We start from the raw sequence: 24732 nt of genomic DNA on the forward strand, positions 1-24732 counted from the left end.
TGTGAAATTGGTACATTTGTGCATTTGTAAACTCTTGTCAATCAGTTTTAGTTAATTTTCTTTTGGAAGAAAATTAAAAGAAATGCCACTCTATTTTATTGCATAATGAAGTAATCATGACTGGAACTACCCAAAGCAGTCCCAAGGATGAAACAATTTCTCCCCCTTTAGGCACACAAGCAGAACTGAGACAGTCCTCACTCCCTCCTCCTTCCAACAACTTGCTTTCATTGAAAGCATATATAAAGAACTACAGATAGAGATTATTCTGAAACTTCCCAAATGTGGTTTTCTTTTAAATTAATTAGCAATCTGTTTTTTGCCATTTGGCACTGAAGGGAAATGTCAATGTAAATCTGAGAAATACATTCATCCATCTAACTGCGAGGGCAGAAAACACAAGTCTGAAATGTAATTGTTCACATTGTGTAAGGTTCCTTAGAAGTAAGGAAAGGCAGATTTCATCTTTCACCAAGACTTCATCTTGACTTATGTCACATGAATAGAGTTTACAGACTTTCTGGAATTCATAAACTTTTCAGCCAATCAACACAAGTGTTTACTTTCTTCATTTGAAATTAAAAAACTTAGTTCTGAAATATTAAGCTGTCACAATCAAGGCAAATTCAAATCACAGATCTTGATTACTGTACTTAATACTTCTTTTCATTTGCTTTAGTTTATCTTTCATGTCCAGTTTAATGTGGTTAAATACTCTTGATCACTTATGAGCTCACGCTGAGCTGTATCATTTCACACAAAGCATCACAAGGTAAATGTATTGAAGATCAACACTCACAAAGAAAGCACTTGCCCCAAATTCATCTTTTTCCTTTATATTTGGGCCTCTGGAGGCAATATATTTTCAAATCAAGACATAAAAATACATTTTTTTTAACAAGCACTAGCAATTTATAGAGACAAGCACTATGCCCATTCTGAAAATATTTCAGTGTGTTGGCTTTGTCAGATGTCAGGAAGAGATGTTTAACATTCTTTTGTAGCTGACAGGTTACATTCTTATACTTCTTCTTTAATTATTTGTCTGTGAGAAAGTCAGTCAAGAAACAGTAAGTTCACAGGAAAAGCCAGAGGATTTTGTGAAAAATATAATTTGAAGTGGGTTTTAGTTTATTACTGTAGTGAAAAACAAAGCTCCTATTTGGGTTTTGTGTTTATTTTGGCTTTATTTATTTATTTATTTATTTTAATGAGAGTACCTTTCTTTGACTGTCATGCAGGCATTAATGGAAGAATGAGATGAAGTAAGAATGAAGTGAATACGGACAAAGACCTGAAGTCTTTGTCTGCTAAGCCTAATCACTCGTGGTTGGCAATGTGCCTTTTTGCATTCCTGCCAGGCAGCAAGCAGGACAGCTTTCTCAGGAGGGGTGCAGAAAGTCAGCACTCCTTTTCTGGAAGAGGCTTCTCCATCACTGGAGACGTCATTTCAGAGGTAACAACTTCAGCTTCACAGGGAGGTGAGGAAATCCTTAGCTCCTAGGGTGTCACCTGCCAAATCACTAGTTAGGCTATGAAGAGCAGCTCGTATTCTCTCTTCTTCTGATCTTGAATGATTCTAGTTTTATCACTCTGCCCTGATTGGGGGAAATTCGTGTAGAAAATTTGTGACAGAATTCTAGATTGCCAAATGAGATAAATGCATTCTAAGAGCCACTCTTTCCAGACCAGCATGTTTTTGTCATATGATTAGTACTACACACTACCAGATTATGGATGTTGCTACTTTTTGGGGTTAGGCACAGCTGGAGAGTGATCTGTGTAGGCATGCTTTCAGATATATGTTTTGATACCGGTAAGGCTCAGGGTTTGGGTTGTCTGGATCATAATCTTAATAGTGCTGTGCCTCCAGTTCCTAACAGTAGAGGTAGATAGTTTGCTACCTTGTATATATAAACTTTAAACTCCTTTGGAGAGGGACTTTCTTATGCCCCCAATTTGTACACTGATGTTGACATTCTAATAGTGAACAAGAAGGCCCAATAAATATTGTCTGGTTTTGGTGCTTTTTTTTTTTTTTTTTTTTTTTGCAGTTCCCACGCTACAATTGAATTTATGGTGGCTGTTGCTAAAATTTCTTTTTCCAGCAAACCAATTGTTGTTCAAATGTTTATGCCAGCTTGTACCATGTGATGGTACAAGGAATCTGGACTGCATTCACAAATTTCTGGATAGAGAGAGTTTTGCTTAAATTAATACATCTCTTTGACTTCATTAAATGAAGAAGTTTCATCTGAATAACCACTTTTCTTCATACAGTGAAAGCAAAACTTCTAGATAAACTTAGTAAGAGTAACATCAATTCATTTCACAGTTCCACAGCTGTTTCCACTAGACCAGGGAAGAATACACTTACATATTTGTTTCCATTTTATGATATAAAGTGGCTAAGTATGATAGTCAGTATTTCCTCCATGAATCATCTTTCTTTACCATAGATCTTTTTATAGCATTCCTGTCTTAGACACCATTGTAACAGTAATTTTCAATAATTTTATTTTCTAACAATGCCTACCTGATATGAAACACCTTCTCTCTGTGTCCATTTCCATTCCTTTTCATTAGGCATTTTCCTGTGTGTGTTTCCCATACTATTAAAAAACACCCTTTCTTTAACAAGGTATTTCAGATTTTTCAAATGACACTTGAAGATGATTTTTTAGCAGTCTTGGGAATCTGGAGAGGTCCCCACTGACTAGAAACATTGTCTGATTTTCGAGAAGGGCAAGAAGGAGGACCCCAGAAACTACAGGCAAGTCAGTCTTACTTCAGTGCCTGGTTATGTTATGGAAAAGATTATTCTGTGAAGTATTGAAAACACCTGAAAGACAAAACAGTCATTGGTCACAGCCAGCATGGTTTCATGAGAGAAAAGTCCTGAATATCAAACCTAATTTCCTTCTACGGCAACATAACCTACCTATTTGATCAAGGGAAGCCAGTTGATGTAATCTTTTTAAATTTCAGTAAAGATTTCAATACAGTCTCTGCCAGGATCCTTCTGGACAAACACATCATGTGGTGGGTGAGCAATTGGCTCACAGGTGGAGCACAGGGAGTATTAGTGAATGGGGTAACATCAGACTGGCAACCTGTCACCAGTGGGGTTCCACAGGACTCCATCTTAGGCCCTGTGCTCTTCAACACCTTCATAAATGACTTGGACACAGGTCTGGAAGGGATACTAAGCAAATTTGCAGGTGACCCAAAACTGGCAGGAGCTGTTGATTCCCTCAAAGGCAGGGAGGACCTGCAGAGAGACCTTGATAAATTAGAGGACTGGGCAATCACCCACCATATAAAGTTCAACAAGGGAAAGTGCTGGATTCTGCATCTGGGATGGGGCAACACTAGATGTAAACAGTGGCTGAAAGATGCATATTTACAGATAAGGGGACACTGCTAGAAGAAGAATGTTCTGTACATTGTAAACATATTAGAATCCAAGTGCAATAAAATACATTTGCTTGAACATTAATGTATTTTTCTATGTAAGGTCAAAAATATAGACACTGATATAACTTTCCAAATATGAAAAACATATTTCTGCTAAAAAGATTACTTTAAACAGAAAGTTTTTGGCTAAAAAGAAACACCCTTTGTGTTATGAATCCATCACCAGAGCAAATGGTATAAAAACAGCATGGAGTAAATATTGACTTTTTCTTATCCAGTTGAAGTTTCCAAAGTGATGCAATTAAAATAAATAAGCAGAGAAAAAAATGCCATAAATTTATTGTAAATGTGAAAAGTAATACAGATTATAATTTTGTTGCAAAAACAAAGCTTTAAAAATGCCACCATGAAAGATGTTAAAACATAGAAAAAGACATTGCAATTAGTATGATTCTTCTTTCACAATCCCATGGCTTACAACTCATCATTCAATCATTCTCACAGTATAATTTTTACATGCCAAACCCCAGCTCTGAGTGTCCTGAAATTTTTTCTTTCAGTCATTGTGAATTGTAATCACTGTGATTCCTTGACCTTTCTGCTGAAGTTACCAAAATATTCGAGTTCAAAATGCTACACTGTATGTACATACACTACACATACAAACATATTGGGTAAAATACTTCCTTTTGTGCCTTTCCCATTCTCTACATTTGCTCCATATCTTCAGGATTATGTTTCCATTTACGCTTTTTAATCTCACCTTTTTCTGTAATGGTATGGTCTCTTCTTGACATTGATTTAGGAGTCATTTAGTTCCCAGCTGAAGAATGGAAAAAATAGACACCAAATTCTTACAAGTGCTGAGCTATTAATCTCAAATGATCTACCACAGGCTTTCTTCTTAACACATTCCCCTCAGCCTCTAGAATATAGCTAATATTCTTGTTTTATATTCCATATCTAACTGGTAAAATAAATGCTGCTGCAGACTGGAACCAAAAAAGCTCATCTTCTCTCTATGCTCTTTGTGTGTACATTTTTTGTGTTATTCTATATTTTAACCATATGCATCACAGAAGAATTGCGGACGTTGTACTGCCCTCATTCAGCTAAACAATTACAGATGTCACATGTAGTCTATCACCTAATGTATACAATGTGGTTGTATACATTAGCTTCAACAATCAAAGGTGAGGTGATCCATGGCAAGGTCGCATCCTCTGTGCTTTCTAGAAGTCTCACTACTGCACAACTCTGCCAAAGCCCACCAAGTGTGTGTCGTAGTATGTTTAAAATCAGTGTACTGGTTGAAGAGTGCACCACCCTACCATTTCCTCTTTGTTGTTGTGGTAGTTGGGCCTAGGCCTTCCTTGGTGACCAGTTTGTAACCAAGGAAGGGTCCAGATGTACCCAGTATTCCCTACGATTTTTATGTAAGCTGGGCTATAAGAAGAAAGGAGGAGAGGCCTTCGCTCTCTTTCCTTCCGGCGGCTTGGAGGTGCAGGTTCCCTGCTGTTGAGTCTGTCGTGTTGGGGAGCGAGGCCTGGTAAGGCCTTGCCGACCTTGGGAGGCGGAGGTTGCCGGCGATCGTTTCAGAGCAACTCTTGGTTGTCCCAAGTAGAGTAGTGAGATATTTCTTTGCTAACTCTTTTAGTTGTTAGATATTGGGCTACTAATCGGGATAAATATATATTTTATTTTTGGTTTTGTTCCTTTTCCCTTCCCCCTTCCTGTTCCCTTGTGAAATTGTATATATATTTCAATTGTATATACCTGTAACATAAGTGTAAATATATTTATATATATATTGCTTTAACTGTCTCTCTCATTTTGGGTTTTCTTGGTTGTTTTCCTCCCTCTTCTCACTGAGGTTTGGAGGGGGGACGACGACGACTTCTTGTGGTAAGGTTTGGAGACTTGGTAGGGAGCCAGCTTCAAACCGTATCAGTTGTATAATATGGACAGTGAAAAAAAGAATCTCACTGATTAATCCTTCCTCTAACACTTCAAGTGCTTCATGTAGTGGAATAAAACATTAGGGGGAGAAGACAAAATAAAACAAAAAAAGACCTTTAAAATTTAAATAAACTCCCCCCCATATTCATTGCAATTAAATTTACAAACCAAACTACTGACTACTGATGGTACTGTTACCTGTATTTTTATTTGTCTTGTTTGGGGTTTTTTTATTTATTTAAATGAAAAACTTACCTCATTTATGATGTTACTAGAAATCTCAAAAAATGGCTGTTAGGCTGCCAACATTTGTGAAAAATTTACCCACAAGAAAGAAAAATAACCCATGTATTCTACTGTTCTAATTCAGAGACTATATTTGTGATTAAAATAATATTAGGATTTTTATTTATAATATAGAACTTGTAATTTGATCCTTACAGTGCCTGACACAGCCCTTACTCAGGTAAACTTTTTTTGATGTCAGAGCTCTTCCTGAGGATACCCGAATAAAAACTTACAAAGGAAGGGAACCATATGCAGTTATGATTTCTAATAGTTTAGATTCAATGGGCTCTTGTAAATAAATAGAATATTTTCATTACCTTCAATACAATTTTGGCAGACTCATATGTTTACATATTTGCCTAATCTTGATATGAATTTTGATAATCTCATTGACATTTTCCCATCCTGCTGAGAAACATCACCTTTAACATGTGCACAAACTGAAGAACATCTAGAAGTATTTGATGAACTTGGCCACCACATGACTTAATTTACTACACATGTTCTTCATTCACGGTGATAGGATGCATGAGTTTAAGTGCACTATACTTTAGAGCCTTTTACTTCCTTGTGCTAATGAAGCTCATGAATAGTCCACAAGTAAAGCATGGTCTTAAGCTGCACCAGGGGAAGTTTAGGTTGGATATTAGGAAGAAATTTTTTACAGAGAGAGTCATCAGGCATTGGAATGGGCTGCCCAGAGAAGTGGTGGATTTACCGTCCCTGGAGGTTTTTAAGATGAGACTGGATGTGGCACTTAGTGCCATGGTCCAGTAACCACGGCAGTGTCGGATGAAGGGTTGGACTTGATGATCTCAGAGGTCTTTTCCAACCCAGTTGATTCGACGATTCTATGATTCTAAGTCTCAGTTAAAATAAAGTGGAAAAAAAAATTATGTAGCTCATCTCTGCTAATTTTGGATTCTTAAAGGATTACATCCAGGATTTCCAGTATACTTTCCAAAGTTCTAGCTGACAGTCTTCACTTTTTTTGGAAACATGTTTTTGCTCTTCTGACTAAAAAATGTACATGTAGTATAATCTTTTATATAATTGGCAATGAGTTAGTACTCATCCAATATTCTTTTTTGCACAGCTTTTCAAAAGTGGAACAATATCTCGTCTCAAACTCTGACAATTACTTTCCTACCTTTCAAGTATTTTTCCTTACCAGTTCTATAAAATTGTTATAACTAAACAAATTATAAATGAAAAGGAAACCAATTCATATTAAAAGTAAGAAAGAAATTATAGAAATATTGAAGTGCAGATGGATGGGAAAATGACACTAATTTGGGCCATGCTCAGATCACTCCTTGCTTATCTCCACAACTAGGCCTGTTAACTCACTTTGGACCAGAATATATTCTTTTCTCCAACTACACTGCCTAAGCAGTTGTTTTGTTTGTTTTTTTTTTTTTTTTTATTCCCTCAGAACATGGAGCAGAAGTCATCTTTTAACATCAAATACATTCTTCCAGTGGGACCAATTTCTAGGAACTGAAAGATTTGGGTGCTGATGGAGTACTCTTACTTTTTCTTATTTTCTTATTGCCAAGTAGCTAATAACAATTTCCTCTCTGACTCAGACAGTCAAACTTTTGCTGACTCTACAGCTGATTCTACACTTCTGTGCTGTCAGAGAATAAAGGAGGGGAGAATAGATCCTATTTTCTTGATGATGATGATGATGATGATGATGATGATGATGAAGGTGTTTAGAAGCAGTAATAGCAGCTTGCCTCTGTTGAAAAATTATTCACAGCCAAGAGAAAAAAAAAGATAGAGTTTACTGTAGAGGTACAACAAAGCAAAATTAAAGATCAAATACATTGCCCAAGAGACAGGTGGGGTTTTTTTTCCATAGTTAGAGAGGCTTTATATTTCTTAAATTTCCCATGTTAGTCACAAATACTTAAGCTGACACTTTGGACCAAATTTATTCCTCTATATGTTACATGAAAAATATTAGTGTTTGAAGCAAAAACTTGGTTTCACTGGAGTTGCTTTATAGCACTTCAGTCACCACAAAAATTATGTGCACATTTAAAAGTATTACTTTAGAAAACCTTCCAAGCAGTTTTAAAGGCTTTCACAGAGTCGTGAAATGGTTGAGGTTAGAAGGGACTTCTGGAGATCGCCTAGTCCAATCTAGTAGGTTCACCTGGAGCAAAGGATTATGTTGAGGTGGTTTTTGAATAACTCCTGAGAAGAAAACTCCACAACCACTCTTGGCTCCACTTCCAGTGCTCTGTTGCTCTGAAAATAAAGATTTTCCTCATGTTCAGATGGGACTAACTGTGTTTCAGTTTGTGCCCATTGCTCATTGTCTTGTCACTGAGCACCACTAAAAAGAGTCTGGCCCCATCCTCTTGACACCCACCCTGAAGATATTTGCATGCACTGATAAGATCCCCTCTCAGTCATCTCTTCTCTCTTCTCAGGGCTGAAAGGCTCCCTCAGCCTTTCCTCATAGGAGAGATGGTCCAGTCCCCTGATCATATCTATAATCTTTGCTGGACTGACTCCAGCAGTTCCTTGTCTTTCTTGAACTGGGGAGCTTCCTCCCACATTTTTCTCAATGACTGCCTAGACTTGCAGTATGCTGGAACACCTTAGTACAAAATTATATCTGTCCTTATCTATGTTTTAAATATTGAGGGCTTTCTCTTTCTGTGCTCTTAGATCATTCTCATTTTCATTCCTAGATTTCAGTAGCACATATGAATGAATTTACCATCAATTTTTTTTGGGAATATAGCAAAAGTGCAGCTAGAAAAATAATGTTGTTTGAAAAGAATACTAAAAAAGAAGTCCCAAGACAAACTATTATTGTAAGCAGTACATTCAGATTTCTTTTCCATCTTTCTACCCTTCCTAACATCAATTCTCTGGACTTTTATTTCTGCTGAAGGGTGTGACATATTACAAGAGTGCACAATTTCAGTGTTAAGAAAAACTCAAAAGTTATTTCTGCTCGCATGGCAGTGGAGGCTAGAAGCATCCTGTGCTGCATTGGGTGGAAGGAGATGATCTTTCCCCTTTGCTCATCATGAATCCAAGGGCAGGGAGTCACAGCAGCCTCCCCTCTTCTGTGTTGTCAGATTCAGCCCAATTTCCCTGACATTTTTCAGATATTGTTTCTTGACCAATTTCTTGGTGTTTGGTGCATTAATTTTTATTTCGGTCACTACTTGGACCATGAACTCAGACTGAGAGTGTTTAATGTTACTAGTGACAAAATGAACTCTGATGAAGAAATCCTTTCTGGCAGGAATGCAAAGACATTTTGAAACAGGTGCTCCCGCCCTTGTACTCCAGTGTTTCCTCTCAGTTTTACATCTTATTCACATACTTGCCAGAAGTGTGTACATAATAAAGTCTCAAAGTGCTATGTTACAGTTCCTGTTGGAAATCAGGGCCTCTCCAATATTTAATTATTCTGAACTGAAATTATGCAGGAGGTTTGTCCCTTTTTCAATAACTTTTTGGAATGCTTTACTCCATAAATAAAAATTCAATTTCCCCTTTCTTCTTACTCTCAGTAGGATTAAATAATGCTGTAAAATATAAATCAAATTCCAAGTTCCTAAGCTTCTTTCTTTGCTTTAGATTTATTTGTAATTTCCAAAATACATCATATTTGAACTCAAGCTTCTCTGCCCCTTAGCCACGATCATTTTGTCCTTCAATATTACCTCCATCTAAGTAACAGTTGGAGAACAAAATATTTCATTTATAACTTTGTTACCACAACTTTTATCTAAGTTCTTCACAAGACCATGTATTCGCACCCTGACGAACCCAAAATCTTCTTATTAGGAAAACTCATACTTCTGTTTAATTAGATTTCTTTAATTTTAAATGTGGAGGGGTAAAGATCAAGTCAGTAGCAGTGGGGAGAAAAGTTATGAGAAGAAGCATTGAAAACCTGAGAAAGGAAAGGGGAAATTCTAAGGACAGTGAGGACAGTTAAAAGACTCCATGTCTTCAACAAAGGCAAATGTCACCCCAGGTTACTGTTCAGAAAATATCCAGATGGTTTCCTCTGCCTCTCTTCTCTATGACTTTCTATCGGGTCATCCTCAAATAGATTCACTCCTCTATTTTTAGTTCATTCATTATTCCTCTTCATCTCCCTCTGTGGTGACTGAAGGGACAGGTCTGGTGTCAGTGGAAGCAATTTGAAATGAATAGATGTGCTAACTGACCCCTTCACAGCCACGTAACAAAAAAACATTTGGTTCTGCTATTTATGGTCTCCACAAAGGATTCAAGCTCTTAAATGACTTCAAAACAAACCTATCATTTGGAGGTTACTGCCACAACTTGTCCTACACAGTTAGTCTCTAGGCTCCAAGGTTGTTTGTTAGTAACTGAAAAGTAGATTTTGGTTTTCAATAATTGCCAATCATAAATAATAGTAAGATTTTCAGTTATCATTAACAAGATCTAACTTTGAGTGTAAGATATTCTCTCAAAAATTACTTTAAAAAACAATCTAAATCAAATACATATCACCTATACTTTAATAGACAGAATCTAGAAAGAATAGAATCTATGAAATGTAATCTAATTTTATTTTTATGAGATATAATACAATAAACAATCTATTATATTAAATATTTAGAAAAACTAGGCTATTATTTCTGATAATTCTACTAGGTTCACCAATCATCTGGACTCATCGATGGATAGAACTAAAAGATTGTAAAAGTTCTAGATGCAATGTAGATGTTTTCATCCATTGTCCTCAGGGCACACATTCAGTGTACGCTTCCTGTAATGTATAGTTTAATACTTAGGTAAAGTTTAGTCTATTTTTTCTACATTTTTCAAATTGTTTTTCAGACTGCCTATTTTTGTACATTTTTCAACTGATTTAATTATTTCTTTTTATCTTCCCAGAATTTCACAAGGTTCTTTCTACTTGTCTATTTTCTATACTTTTCCTGCAATGGATTTTAAAGTGTTCGTTAGCTCAGATACAAAATCTTCATATTAAATAGGTCCTGCAAAAAGGGCTCAGATGCAAACTGAATCTTGCTTTACCTGATAGATGGGCAGAAAATTCTCTACTTTTTGACATGGGTTGCAGCCAGATTGCATTGTTACTGAGGAATCACAAACAGGTAAGGAGGGAAACTTAGAGACATATCCCAGTAAAAATCTTAGCATCTGACAGGAGACCCAAACATAATAGACATGTGGAACAAAAAATCAGTGAGACCTCAATTTATCTTTTAACAATTGAATGACAGCTTTCTAAGCAATTGAAGGATGGCCAAAAAGAAGCTGATAAAGAATGGACAGAAGAATTGTAATTTGACAAGGTGAATTTTACTGAGAGTTGCATTATACTAAAAAACACAGTAGAGAACCTGGAAGATGACACAAGGACAGCAAGATATAAAAGATACATAATACCTCATACCAAAGTTATATCAGAACCAGAAAATTCTAGCAGACTGAAAATAACAGTGCTTTTAATTTCTCTTCAATGGAAAGACACACATCACCAGAAAGGAATTCTGACGATTCCATTTAGGCAATGATTATACATGGGCCAAGTCTCTCTCCAGGTTTCTTTACCTCTCTCATTTGACAGAGGAGCCACCCTTACTATTTCAGTTTAAAAACTCATATGGTTACATTAAGATGAGAGGAATCCTACTCATTCTAACAAACAGCACAACCTAGGTAATGTGCAATGTACTGAGAGCTTGTAAGAAGTGTCATGGATATCTATTTCCTTAAGTTTTCATGCTCCAGGACAGCTTTGTTCAGTGTTATCAAGACCACAACAGTATTACTGAGGAAGGTATTTTACTGTTTTCTTCATGTGCCCTACCCACCCACAAAATAAAAAAATAGAATCGTAGATTCATAGAATTGTTAAGGTTGAAAAAGACCTCTAAGATTGTAGAGTTCCACCACAAACCCAACACTGCAAAGCTCACCACAAAACCATGTCCCTAAGTACCACATCTATGTTGAACCACAACACAAATAGGCAACTAAACAGAAAGCAGTGAGGCTTTTCAGATTTTAAATTGATCATTTGTAAACATATGATAAGAGCAGCCATAAAGGTGGCCTGATTAGAGAGGGAAAATTACTGAACCCAAGAAATTGTCTGCTGAATAATGCTGACAGAGAAATTGCCTGCCTGCCTGGGAACTGTGAACCTGGGAACAGCCTTTAAACCAGAAATATCCTTGAAAACTGCAGCTGACTTCTTCTAGATACCCCAGTACGGGTACCTAGGGGTACCTAGAAACCAGACACATGCAGAGATACCATTGATAAGCTCAAACTCGAGAAACTGTAATGGCAATTCATCATCTGTAAAAATGACAACAGCCTGGGGAAACAAAATTGGACTGAAACAAGAATTAAAAAGCAGTCATCTATTGGCAGTAACAGATGAAAAATCAAAATTAACAGCATCTGTTAACTACTTGAAATTGTGATGTCCTACACCCTCATATGTCTCTGATATATAAAGGACTTAAATTTTGGCCTAAAGAGAGGCTCTCTCTCTGAGAGTTTGTTATGTTGCAAAGAGCTTTGCTTTCCTAAACATGTTGAACACTCAGCACAAACTTTCTGTGAGATCTTGGACTGTCACTGGTGCTGACTGGATGACTCCAGACTCTCTGATGCAGATAATTTATGAAATGAGACTTTATTATTTTTCTTTCCCTTCCTGCAAAAATGTAACTATATGCCCAAATCCGGATGCATGAATAGTCTATTAACTATAGGTCTCATCGCATTCAAAAGAGCCAGTCGGATTCACAAATAGCACCATTTATTGAATGCAACATATATGGTTCTTTTGGATTGCTGGTGGCAAATGCATCAGCTGCAGAATAGCTATATATAGCATTTACAATATGACTGCAATCACAAGTTTAATTTCCTGTGTCAACACTCAACATATTTGGGATGCAGGACTTATCAAAAGACATCCTTTTTGGGGAGAGTGAGAAGGACAAACCTGTTGATCTGTGCCAATGAATTTTGTGTCAAATTCTCATCCCCCAGGTAGGTATGAAACTGAGGTACATTTCATACCCTGTTAATGACTATTGTGCAAAGTGTTTTGTGGTGGCTGTAGTAAAACCTTCCATTCTTTGTACTTGCATTGTACAGAATATTTCTTGTTGGAGATGTACTCAGTTTGTACAAAACATTTCTGGCATGAATTAGAACGAGACTGCGTAGCTTCCACATTGCTCCAGGTTTCTCCCCAATACCATGTCAACACAAACCACAAGAAATCCATCTGTTTTTCGTGTTTGCACCACAGGCCCTATTACATATTGAGCTTTGCATTTTCTTCACCGTTTCATGTTTCCAACAGCTTGGTTTGGCTTTTCCTTCCATTTCTGGGATGGTTGGGTTCCCCTCTGGGATGGGTTTGTCCTCCCCTTTGGGATCATTTCACCCCTTCTGAAATCTGTCTAATTCACTCAATACATGTGTCAAATATCTCTGTAAGCAATATCTCATAAGCATATTTGCATTGTTAACCAGTTGCTTCACTAATGTAGTGATCTATATTAGTATATACCTACTTGGTTGTTGTTATCATTGGTTGTTGCTATAAAGGTGGTTGTTGCTATTACTGGTTACTGCCATACTGTTTGATTGATACTATATTATTCATTAAGGATAATAATTTGTTGATGACTTATTACCAATATGTTGTATCTATTGATTCAGATTAAATACATTATAATGTGTTAGGTGTAATAGATCATATAGTTTGCTTTATTAATCATAAATACATTTAGTAGTAGTGATTTTGTGGTAGATTACTTGCTAATAGAGATTTTTGTGGTATTTGAGGTAGTCTGTAATAAAGTAGAGAAATTTAGAAGATAAAACTTCTGTGTTCTTGTGTGTTACTGAATCCTATGAACCCACAGTCATGATCACACACACTCAGGCCAGATAATCCTTTAGGTTGTAACAACATGTCACTTTGTTAGTAACTCTAGAAAACCAAAGATAAAATGACAAAATTCAAAGCTGATAGAGTTGAGTTTATGACCATTTGTGAATCATATGAACTAGGTATATCAGCATAGAAAAGAATTGAAGAAACAGATACAAATATGAAGACAGGATTTGTACTAGTAACAACACAATCCTGACATTTTAAATTCAAAATGTGTCAAGTTTTCTCTGCAGAAACATTTGTTAGAATGTACTCAAAAAAAGCAGATAAATATCACCTTCTCTAAGAAACAGAATAAAAGAAGAGCTGGATAGGATGTTGTCTCAGGGAGTCTAAGAATCTATAAAAGACCAAATATTCTAAGATGAATAATTTGAATAGCAGCTAAGCAAAGCCATAATTCTGCACCTTAGAAAAGAACATGAGAATATGAACCATGGAGTTTCCAGACTCAAGAGACTGTGATAGAAAAATATAACTAAAAAAAGCAGTACAATTAGCTGCCCAAGTTTTCTGGGCCCTGTTGTCTCTACACAAATGAAGTACACATCTGCAGCAAAGATCAATGTTCACAAATGTGAATGAATGACATCATGCTACCCTTCGGTCTCATTAGAATCTAACAGCTGATGACCATGTTCTGCAGTTATTGAAACTAGTTCCCCTTTTGCAAGTGAAGTTAGTAAGTTCATAATTTTCCCTAAGAAGATCTGTCAGCTACCAACAACTATTATAGTATAAACTGTCTGAGTCCCAAGACATCAAAGAATCATAGTAATTGTACGTTCTACTGTCTTTTACCAGTACTTCTGGTAAACATGCAGTTAATGAAAAGCCATTCTGAAGTCACTGAACCAGGGGATTTTGTTCAATTTTCAAAACTCTATATTTACTGATATGAAAAAAGTGCATATAAAAATGAATGTCATATAAAACATTTGATAGATTTGCTTGGGGAAAGAAAGTATAGAAATTGTGTTGATTTGTTGTTTCACTTTACAAAGAAAGTCTGCAGCCAGGGATGGGAAAAAATGGAGAGAAGGGTCTGTAGAAGGCCATATACTGCTACGTAACTGCAAGTGGAATTCAGCACAGTTTTAAATGCACTGTTGCAAACCACCTCAGAAAAGAAAGGGTAACCCAGGTTCTTATCAGTAAATCACTTTGGGTGTATTAGAGTGAAATGACACTGAATAATCGGTGTTTGTAAATATATATATGTGGAGTTTATTTTAGAACAATTTCTTTTCAAAGGTAAATTGGTATGTTGCTGTTTTGAGTGTCATCATTCTATAGCAATACAGCAATATTCAAGCATCTATAGCAATATGACAGTATTAAAGCATAACAATATAACACTTGAGGAAATGCATAAGGGAGAGAAAGGGAAAGACAGGTTAAGGGTAAGGAAAATTAAAGGAAAGAAAGGATAAGGGTTGAAAAATGGATATGGTCATATATAGTCACTGCCCACTGGGTCCAGCGATGAAACTTGGTAGTCGCAGAAGTGATGGTCTTGATCGGTTGGGGGTAGGGGAGGGAAGCCCCCACACTCAAAGACATTATGAGCTATTATATACTTCCAGCTAGGATGGGAATGCCTTGTACCTCCTTGGGGCAGGGATTTTTACAATGGATAGTGCCATGGGCCATGTCAGCAGACTCCTGAAGACAGTTGCAGCTGCCTATTGGGTCAGTATCACTCATGGTCCATCATGGTCCAATATTTCAGATGCATAGCCCAGGCTAGATGCTCAGAGTTATCATGTAAAGGGAGGACATTGTCATGATAAAAGGGATTTTCCCACTTTTCCTGGACTTGTCTCTTCTCAGCCTCTTCCCTTATCCAGTTTTCAGCAGGCAGGCATTTGCACCTAGGATAGTTGAACAATGGTACCCACTTATCTGATCTGAAGGTCCTTTGGCAGTATTTAAGGAGTGAGTGGGCTTTGCTGGGTGAGTAGCTGCTTTTCAGTTTGCAAAAGTCTTTTGGTGATCTTATAATGTGTAAGTCAGTAACTGTTTCAGTCTCTGACACTCACCAAATTCAAAGAAATTTCTGAATACCAAAGATTACACGACCTGTTTTCGTGCAAGGATTCAGACTTTTGTGCTGTCTAATTAAGTTAAAGTGATTTTTTTCAAATATTATTTCTGCACAAATGAGTTACAGTCTCTATAACTTTATGTTTCCAGAGTTCTCCTTCTGTCCAGAGGCCTCCTTCTATATAAGAGGCAGCTCCTCTGCTGGGATACAACAGTATGCAATCTAACTCCCTCATAAAAAATGTTATATGTAGTCATATTTACTAATCACAGCTCTCTTATTTAATTTTTTCAATAATGCTGTCCTGCAATGCATTTTCTTCCTCTTTTCTCGTAAGAAAACCACACAACAAAAAGAGGGAATTATTCTCCCAATCATGTAAAGTACAACTGTATCATGAAACAGTGAAGAGGGACCATGTCCAGCTGTGCTTTAAATGTTGCACAAATTCTGCATATGTATAGTTTGGAGACCCACCTGCTGAGTTAATACAAACAAAAAGAATCATATAGTGCAGAACTCCTGAAGAGAAAACTATGACAATAGATTATAGAGCATAAAGCTAGAAAAGAACAACAGGATACAAAACCGATTATTTGAAAAACAGCCTTGAACAATGCTATAAAAATGTAATTAACTGAATACATCCATTTCATTTAGCCATATTAGGATCAGTCCAACTCTCTCTCCCTGATTTCTTAATAGAGTACAAATATGAAACTTATGAAAGATGTAAAGAAAGTTGTCATGTTGATTTTTGTTAATTTTTTTGTTCTGAAATCAGAATATTGCAAAGAGTTGAGATTATACAACTATTACACAAATAACATAGCACTGTTATGTTAATGCATATTAACAAGACTAGATGATCTAGCCTTGTTCAGTTTTATGGTTCCATTTTCAACTTGAATCAAGGTCACCTATTTTGCTCATTTATAGAATTGCTGACACTTATTCCTGTTTTCCCACCAACAAAGGAAGAGTCTCTGTAGCAGGTGAACTGTTTGCTAAATGGGGTAAAAACCACTTTGCCCTGAGTGACTATGAGCATTTGCAGTGCATGTTGTGAGCAATATTTTATATGACTCTTTTTCTTCTACTGATCATTATTTTTCCTCTCTTTTGTAATTCTTTGTAGAAGTTTATAACATTGTTTTCTTGTGTTTCTTTCCCATAGCATTAAAAAATGCAAGCTCAGAGAATTATGTTATCACACAGTGAGATAAACGCAATATCTTCTGAAACTTCTAAAATATCCTAGGTATTCTCCAACTTACTTTATGGTGGAAAGTCCAAAGACCAAAAGGTCAGCGAAGGAATGACAATTCCTAAAGAAAAGGGCTTGTAGGATACAACTGAAGGGACATTGCAAGATTCTGATACTTAGAACAATGGAGGAAGAGAGAGTGATGCTTCTTTTCTTTCCAGAGATAATTTTCCTATCATTTACTTTGAGCTATTGTTTTTCACTCCATAGTGTTACCAGTTTTCAAAATTAGCTTTCCTTGTACATGCAGGGGTGCCACTGATATACATAAGAAACAGAAAGCTGAATTCCTGGATTCTTCCATTTTTGCAAGACACTTAAGGCAGAATTTAAGAGTCTTAGGTATGAACTATAATTTACAATTTTGGGCTCAATTCTGCAATGCTTATACACAGGAAAGAGCAACAGCTGGAATCCAAACCTGTGAGAGGTATCTGTGGTAAGGATTCATGTCTCCTAATTTTAGCTTTCAAAAAAAAGAAGCATCTATTATAAGCTGGTCACCAAGGCTACCTTATGAAACCACTGGAAAAGGAGAGGATTTGTCAAAAGTTCATTTCTTGCTATTTAATATCTCTGAAGCCAACGGAAAGGCAGAGGCTCCTCCATGGGTCATCTTGGATGCTCTGGATCATTTTCTAGAGGAGTCTCTAGTTCTTCATTCAGCATTGTGAGATCTAGTGGGTTATTAGTCTCATTACAGAATATCCCCTGGGGCACACCTCCACATCACACTCATTTCTCTTACCTTAATATTCTGTTTTAAGACAGAATTAATTATCTGCTGAGGTGCCTCTCTCTCTTCTCTCAGCGTAGGAAGATTTAAGTCCAGCTACCTTAGGCAAGACCCCTGCCTTTTAGGTGAACTAAACTTGGAAAGATCAGTACCACTCTATACATAAAATATAAATGTGCTAAAGAGAATATGAACTGGAACTTCATTAAAGTTGATAACCCAATTTCACCTGCGGATCTAATCATGATTTTAAATCAGAAGCCATCTGTAGTATCTGCTCAGTACATTGCAATATCCTTCATAATTCAGAAGAGTTTTTGCAACTATTATTTTAATAGTTATGTCAGTTTTCTCTCTAAAAACTGTTAAACCATGAGGTAAAAGTCAACAATGAATTTTGCTTATTAAAACTCAATTCCTGAAGCTGTATTTAAGTAATGGTTTTTGAAAGAGAGGAAAAAAGCACACAGCAGTAATACAAATCCTTCCACTATAGCAAGATTGGAGTAATTGAGTGTGTGAAAAACATACTTTTCTCTGCCTTTTCTGTAGCTCCCTGGTATTTGCTCTCTCATAAGTGAAGCTCCAAACAAATTGAATTCAAAAGGCAACATCTTAGTCAGTTTTAATGCAGGTTATACAGGTTATACTTATATAAAAGAGTTGAAGTAGCAGAAATTGCAAAAAGCATGGTTTTCATGTACATTTAAAGATAATTTTCCTCTTAGTCATTTTCAAAGAGCAACAAACCCATTCGCAAGTCTCATTAGAACTTTTGGGTGTATAAAGTTCCATAATTTGGCTTCTTTAATTGCAGAAAGCAAGCTATTGAACAAATGGTGCAAGTATTTACAACTGAGACTTCAATTTACTTTCTTTATATATTAATCCATATAATTTCTTTCTTATTGAGCATCATCACGGGAAGACAGATTCAAAGTGGAGATATTAATTGAATTTATACTAACAGGATCAGAGCAAAAGAATGAGAAGTAAAACAACCTTAAAAACACCTTCCTCCACCCCTCCTTTCTTCCATGTTTTCTCTCCTCCCCTCCAGCAGTGTGGGGGGACGGGGAATGGGCGTTATGGTCAGTTGTTGTTTCTGTTGCTGCTCAGGGAGAGGAGTCCTTCCTGTGCTCCCGTGGGGTCCCTCCCACAGGACACAGTCCTTGATAGACCTCTCTGGCATAGTCTATCACACAGGCAACAGTTCTTCAAAAACTGCTGTCCTGTGGGTCACTCCTCCATGGGGTGCAGTCCTTCACAAATGAGCTGTACCAGCCTGGGTCCTCTGCAGAGGCCACAAGTCCTATCCAGGAAAAAACCTGCTCCAGTGTGGGCTTCCCTCTCCATGGGCTGCAGGTCTCTGGGGCTGCAGGTCTCTGGAAAGACCCTACTCCATCTCGGGCCTCCCACAGGATCACAGGCTCCTAAGTGCATCCACTTGTTCCAACATGGGCTCCTCCATGGGCTGCAGGTGGGTCTCTGCACCCTGATGATCCTCCATGGGCCACAGGGGCACAGCTGCTCCACCATGGGCTGCACCACGGGCTGCAGGGGCCTCAGGTCTGGCACCTGGAGCATCTCCTCCCCCTCCTTCTGCTCTGACCTTGGTGTCTACATTGTTATTCCCATGTTCTCACTCTGCTTTTCCCTGGTCGGAATTCTTCACTGTGCAACAACCTTCTATTCTTAAATATGTTATCACAGAGGCTTTACTATCACTCCTGATGGGCTCGGCCTTGGCCAGCGGCAGGAAGCCCATCCTGGAGCTGGCTGGCATTGGCTCCACCAGACAGGGGAAGTTTCTAGCATCTTCCAACAAAAGCCACCCCTGTAGCCACCCTGCTACCAAAACCCAGCCACAAAAACACACTACAGAGAGGTACCTTTAAACTGATGTCAATGTGATGAATCTTACCTATAGTACCTCCCGGTTCATTAAACATCTCACTCATTAAGACCATAACATTTTTTATGCCATTTTGACCATCTACCTTTCCAGATTCTTGTTAAGGTCATATACATGTGAGTTGCTATTCTTTTCTTTTAGACTCTGTGCAATGCTCAGTCTTAATATGGACTTGGAGAGGAAACTACCACAGAAGTTTACTTCATGTGGCCCATCCTTTCTTTAATTTTTTAAATTTTAAATTTTAAGGTTTTTAAATTTTAAAATCTTTAAACTGTGCATGTATTTGTTCACTTTATTGGTACTAAAACGCAGAATTATGTCAGAATAAAAATGAAGAAGGCAATACACATTTAAATAGAAAAAACAGAGAGTAACAAATATGGCACTTGCACTAATCAAGAAGGAAAGCATTCTGCAATGAAGGAGCCTATCAAGTGGTGCTCCTTTGTCAAAAGTTATTTAGGGTCTATAACTACGAATAGTTTAGACTAGATTTGATTAGATTTGATTAGATGAATGCATATGAAATAAATGCTACTTATTCAATTCTCAATTGTTTTATCAATGTCTACTGCTATAATGGGGCATAAGGCTATGTTATACCAGATGTAATAGTGTATTTTTATTTTATTTAGTTTACATACTAACTTACTTAAATCCTAAATTATTGCCATTATGGTGAGACAAAGCAATGATTTGTTAATGTACTAAAGACTTCTTAAAATGATTCATTTAGTGCATTTATCCATTTTCCTTCACCAAAACCAAAAGTGCTTCACAATTCAGTGAAACTAAAAGTATCACAAAATAAAAATATATTTCTATTGGATATTGAAATTATGATATTTAGATTTTCCATAATTTCCCATCAAAAATTGTGTCAATTATCATGAACTGTAATGAATTGTCTTTTACATTTATGGTAAAACAAAATAGTACCTACTGTGTCAGTGCTTCTGTCTCATAGTTCCCAAAGAACTGCTTGGTTGCACTAACTTGAGTTCATGGCAAAATTCATTACATGACAATGCAAAATTAATTAATATTTGACATTTGTTACAGCTTCTGACAATGATTCAGTTCAAGTCTTCTATATGGGTAAAGCTATGTGGCTGCAGTATTATGGGCAAAGATTAGTTAAGATATCATGTCTTAAATTTTACTGCTAAAATTTTTAACTACATAACTTCAACAGTAGGAAACATGAAAAAAAATGTTTTCCTTAAATCTGATAACTCATCCAGCATACAATATTTGTGATTATTTCTGAAGTAACAACCTTTTTGGTTTAATAGTACATTATTAAAGTGACTTTCCTGATTATACCCTCTTACCAAGTTTGGCTCGTGGAGTCATCTCCGAGCATGTGAACTGAGATGAAGAGGTGTACCCCAGGAAAAAAAAATGCAATTTCAGATCAGCATGGAATGTGTTGTACATCATCAGGCCTTATATGTGGAAAAATAGAATTTTTACTCCTTCCTAATTTGCAGCTATTGAAATATTTTACCAGGTATTATTTAATGTAATGATACATGTTTGTACACTCAGATATCACAGGGACAAGAGACAAAGAGTTTAGTGAGATAACAAAAATATGGGAACCATCCTTTTTTGTTGTTTTATTCTCCTATTTGTACAAATCTCAAATCAAGGAAAATTCTTAATGCAAAATATATACAAAAAGTGTGGTGGGATAGATCAGAATTTTCTGTATCATCAGGAGATGATGGGAATGGAATAATATTCATGGGCATTAAAGAAAGCCTGTTATGTCAATACCAGTCTAACTATTTTTACTCTGTGTAAAAAGAGTAGAAACCAAACATATCATCTTTCCAAATTAAAAAAAAAAAAAAATATTTTTAACCTAGTCCTCATTTAAGAGTGTAGATTGCAAGAAAAGAATATTGTCAAGATTGTCTTTTATGGCTTCTTAAATATGAGAAAGTAGCTTTTCAATGGTAGGATTTTGTAGTCAATTTTTCTTCCTGAGATAAAAAAAGGAGAAAGAAGTAGCTAAGGATTTTTTAGTTTATAAGGAGAAGATTAAAGGACTACCCAGATAAAATCTTCACTCATTTTCTGTCTTTACTTCTTTTTTGCCTGAAGGAAAAAAGAAGATCGTTTTATCTAGACTTTAAATGTAGAACAATCCTTTAAATCCTCATTATTCTTAAGATTACAGAAATTACAAGTCCATACAGTATTTGCTGCAAACAGACACAGAGAAATGACAAGTAAGTATCTAAATGAGGGACTGAGAATTATTTCTTTCGAACACTGAGAGAAAAAAGGGAAAAGACACATAGCATGAGGTGTATTTCAAACATTCTGTCCTCAAAGCAGTACAGTAAAGGTGAACATGAATTAAAAAGAATGGTCTAAAAGGACTGTAAGTAGGCTTCTTAATACAAAATATGCTAATCTGTAGAGCACGGATTCAGCTCAGCTGCACTTCCAAAGGCGCCCAGTATTGAATAGTTATAAACCAAAAAGCATATAGAAGTTAAAATCCTGCTTAGAAAAATGGATGTGCAAGCTCTGAATTCCAAACATTCACTCCAAAATTCTGGTTTTTCCAGTTTTTCTTATGCAATTTACGATTATTTGAGGTCAGCTTCTGCTTTTGTTTCATATAGAGTTAGAAATTAGCAATTCACTTAACTGCAGATCAACATACCACTATTGCTGTAATGAATGTTTCTTTTTCACAGCTATTTCCAAATTTTGCTTTGAAAACTAATTTGCCAATTCTAGAAAGTTTTTCATTTGTCCAACGTAATTCAATATTTACCAAAGTACTTTGCACCAGCATTGCACAAAATAGAATGTACAGAACACGTGATAGCACTGAACTGAGCTGAGTTCTTGTTCTCTTATGCTCAAACTACACTTTGAAGAAAATAAATTGAAAGCAGTGAAGAAATCATTGCATATTTCCAAATCAACATGTATACTTTCTAATATAGCCAGCGAGAATACAAGGTCATCTTGCTAAAAATCAATAGTTTCTGGAACATCCGGTAACTTTCCAAGTAAATTGACTGAAATGACACTAAAGTGCAGGGAATTGGTGGAGTTTTAAAAAAAATAAAATTCTCTAACAAAAAAGCACAAAACAGCAGTACTATTTGCTACAGTTCTCAATCAGCAAGTTTAGTCTTCAGGTTTTTTGATTCTTGTTCTGGATCAAAGTTAGAGTCCTACAATGCAAGACGATACATTGAGGAAGAGCTAGTAGTGGAGTCTTGATCCCTGATTTATTAAGAGAATTAACTATATTGAGTACCTCTGACTATGTGCCTCTCTATATAATTTAAGTGGGCAATTTCTAAACAAATTAAGAAGTGGAATTCATAGAGACAAAAAATTTTGACACTTTTTGTGGAAATTTTAAGGTAAGTAGAGGATGGAGACCAAAATAAGGAAAAGCAGGTGTGAATTCCAAGAATAATTCCAATAAGAAGATTAACGCATATATACCTCTGAAGTACCAATAATACATCCTGACACAGGAACTCTAAAAAATAAAAGGTACGGCTAGCCCAGTGTTGCAGCACAGGACTTATTAAGGAGATCTAAACACAGCCTTTAGGAAACCAGCTGTCACTCATTCTGCAGCTCACCACTGTTCCTGCACCGACTTCAATAACAGTCGCGTAGCAGCTCTGGGCCCCTGTGCCCTCCACCCCACACCAATCCCTGTATTAACTGCCTTGCACTAATGTGCAGTTCTGATGACAGCAGTCCTGATTACTCATTCTCCATGGACATGAGTTTAATAAGAAGTCAGACATGAATCTACTAGGTCTACCTATGAGAGGCTTGTTCAGTACCGACTTGTTCAATAGACAGCTTCTTGCATTATGTTTTGGTTCCTGTTTCCAACTAACAGGGTCAAGTCCTGCTCCTTCCTCCCATGCTAAGAGCCAAATGTGCCCTAGTGTGTCTTCCTAGGAATAAATTACACACCATGGAGATCTGTGCTACTGCAGTTAGACTGCTTTTGATGAGCAAATTACACAGATTAAAAGTGAGGAAGTGGGAGGAGTCATATAGGAAGCTGCTTATTGATAATGTGATCTGATCTCTGTTAAAATCTCTCTGCTATGGAATTAGCTGAACATTTGAGAGGGTTGGAACAAATGCTGCCACTGGAATTAAAAAAGAGCACCTTCAGCTGTCCCTTCGTGTTGGAAATTTACACTCAATTTTTTGTTGCTTTTTCTTCAGTTTTGAGGAGAGGGACTTGGGAGTATTTTTTATATTTTCATTCAAAAGGCATTTAAAGGGTCTGAGAGTGGTGACACTTTTCTTTTGATGTTAGAGAAGAACTTTCTGAACATTAGCTCTGTTGGTTAGAGCATGGTGCTAAAAAAGCCAAGATCATGGCCATTTATTTAAGAGTTAGAACTGAGGATCCCTTCCAACTCAGAATATTCTATGACTCTGTGATTAATAAATAATTAGTTTCTCAATTAATATATTTTTTAATAAGCATGGATTGTTGCTACAGCACTGAAAATATTAACTCTACTTGCTAAACCAAAATGCAGAAATTCTTACTAGATGCATAACTTTCAAATGTAGAACTCAAAAATATATTCTTAAGAATATAAGAAACAAACAAAATGCAGGTGTATTGGACATAACCAAAACATTTTCAATCTCCTCCTGCTTTCTTTAAAAACAAAGACATTGAAGTAAGAAATAATTTTCAATAAAACATTCCTGAAATCTTTTGCAGGAATTTAAACTAGTATAATTCAAAGTGGAAGACTCTATTTGTTGCTTCTGAGACTACAGTTAGAAGCTATTCATCCTAACATTCTATACCTCAAGTACTTTAAAGTTTCAGTTGAAGATATATCACTATTTCATGCAAAGTTATTCCCAGTTATGAAAAAAAGATATACACACACAAACAAAAAGTAAATAAAAATATAGTTATATATATATATATATATATATATATATATATATATATATATTTTAAACTGCAGTATAAGTGGAAATGATAAAGACACTTTAAATAAAACAGTTGTCCTGGACTAATATTTCTGAGATTCTACAACTAGGAATTACTTTTTTTGGTACTTTGAGACTCTGTCATATTGACAGAAAATGG

General features: G+C 36.3%; 1 long non-coding RNA gene across 1 annotated transcript in view; it reads right to left on the reverse strand.

The window, feature by feature from the left end:
- Positions 1-24732, reverse strand: part of LOC127474598 (uncharacterized) — a 702069-nt gene that overhangs the window by 184488 nt on the left and 492849 nt on the right. The window lies entirely within an intron of this gene.

Source organism: Manacus candei, unplaced genomic scaffold (assembly GCF_025592945.1).
Source record: "Manacus candei isolate 608988 ecotype Guabito, Panama unplaced genomic scaffold, ASM2559294v1 h1tg000043l, whole genome shotgun sequence".
In the NCBI taxonomy this organism is placed as follows: Eukaryota; Metazoa; Chordata; class Aves; order Passeriformes; family Pipridae; genus Manacus; species Manacus candei.